Raw genomic sequence first — 2500 nt, forward strand, 5'->3', positions numbered from 1 at the left:
TGGTGGTGGTGTTGATGGTGGTGATGTTGTTGTTGGTGTTGATGGTGGTGGTGTTGATGGTGGTGATGTTGTTGTTGGTGTTGATGGTGGTGGTGGTGTTGATGGTGGTGATGTTGTTGTTGGTGTTGATGGTGGTGGTGTTGATGGTGGTGATGTTGTTGTTGGTGGTTATGGTGGTGGTGTTGATGGTGGTGATGTTGTTGTTGGTGTTGATGGTGGTGGTGTTGATGGTGTTATTATCGGTACTCTCCTGTAAGCTTGTGTCTCTGTCTCTTTTCCTCACACAGCTCTCTAATGTGTTTAACCCAAACCAGGTCAGCTGGTGGATTCCCATACACACAGAGAGCCGGGCAGTGAGGTTCCACCCGCATTAACACATTAACATGCACACACACACACACACACACACACACACACACACACACACACACACACACACACACACACACACACACACACACACACACAGCTGGTCCTCTTCACTAACACACTGCTCATTAAAACACAGCCTACATTTTCCCTCTGAACTCTAGCATGTGTGTGTGCGTGTGTGTGTGTGTGTGTGTGTGTGTGTGTGTGTGTGTGTGTGTGTGTGAAACTTGTTCTTGTTCTCCTTTTTTTTCTCTTCTTTCCTTTTTGTCCTCCCTGGTTTGGACTTGTCGTACAGAAGCTCGTTCTGATTGAGATGTAGGGAATTGGAGGTTGAGTCCACAGCATGAGTCCCTTTGCAGAGTACAGGGTTATGCTCTGTGTGTAGTTATATATATATAATGTGTGTGTGTGTGTGTGTGTGTGTGTGTGTGTGTGTGTGTGTGTGTGTGTGTGTGTGTGTGTGTGTGTGTGCTTGTTTCTAAGTAAAAGACACACACTGCATGAGGACCCCTGACAGTATTGCCGACTGAACATTAATTCAGGGATCAGAAGAACGTTGTGTACACGGAGGATGTGGCGTATCTACAGCTCCAGGTGAGAGAAGAGCTACAGGAAGGTAAAGGAGGAAGGAGAAGATCTACACGTATTTTTGAGAGGAGATCAAAATTGTGTTTCTTTCTTTCTGTATTTGTATTAAATGTGATGAGAAAGTGCAGAGTACCGGACACACTGCAGGCACTGATCCAGGAGGAGTGTGTTCCTGTAGGAGATCATCAGAATTACACAGGGTGTGTGATGTGTTCATGAAGCGTGTTCAGGAGTCACTTTCACCAGGCACTGGAGTCATGACACATTTCTGTTTTATTCCAACAATAAACTTTATATTTTAAAGTTATACAATTTAAAAAATATATTTTTTCTATTCACATCATGCAGAAGAATATTGAAATATAAAACTATCTTGAGAACATTGGCATCATAATGAACATTTTAATGAAGTGAAGATGATCTTTACTTTAGATATTTTCATGAAACCTATAAATAAATAAAAATAAAAGTTCATTTTCATGATGTCGCATGATCTTATTAATGCCTGATCATATAATCACACACGGTCATTGTTGTTGTTGTTGTTGTTGTTGTTGTGTTAATGCAGTAGATGTGTATTGTGTGTACAGTGTGGGTATTGTGTGTGTATTGTGTGTGTTTGTGATGTTAGAGGTGACTCTCGGTCTCTCAAAAGTAAATCCCCTCCTTTATCTCCTTCTGTAATGCTTTTAAAAAGCGTGAAGGACACGCGAACCCGAGTGTGTGTGTGTGTGTGTGTGTGTGTGTGTGTGTGTGTGTGAATGGTCGCTCGGGTTATTTATTAATGTTGGTGATTTGAGAGCTGGTTCCCAGCCTGCTGAAGTTCTTCAGCTTTGTGTCTGAGGGTTTGGGTTTATTTCTCTCTCTGACACGAAACAAAAGCAAAATGTTGTTTATGACGGAAAAGCCGTGGAGGAGAAGCGCGCGCTCCGGGATGAATGTGGAGTTGGGAAGTAAATGGAGTGGGAAGTGATGTGAGAGCAGATCAGGATGAACGGATCCATTCTTCTCCTCTTTTACTTAAAATAACACATTAATTAGCGCGAGCAGCTTTATTTCCTCCTCAACATTACACCCGGTGAAGAAAAGTTTTATTTTGTGTGTGTGTGTGTGTGTGTGTGTGTGTGTGTGTGTGTGTGTGTGTGTGTGTGTGTGTGTGTGTGTGAATGTCTCCACACTCCCAGGCTTTCCCATTTAACAGGTTACACACTAATGAAGCATGAATGTAGAGGAACAACAAGTGTGTGAAGAGGCGCAGTTTAGTGGAGCAATGTCCCACCAGGGACCTCCATTCATCTGTCCACTGAGCTCCGGATTCACCAACCTCTCTCTCTCTCTCTCTCTCTCTCTCTCTCTCTCTCTCTCTCTCTCTCTCTCTCTCTCTCTCTCTCTCTCTCACACACACGCACACACGCACACACGCACGCACACACACACACACACACACACACACACACACACACACACACACACCAGCTATAACGCAGTGTCTCCTCACCCTCTTTATCCTTTAATCTGATCCTCATCATGATATGTTCAT

The sequence above is a fragment of the Silurus aristotelis genome (genome assembly GCF_946808225.1).
Source record: "Silurus aristotelis genome assembly, contig: scaffold_233, whole genome shotgun sequence".
Taxonomy (NCBI): domain Eukaryota; kingdom Metazoa; phylum Chordata; class Actinopteri; order Siluriformes; family Siluridae; genus Silurus; species Silurus aristotelis.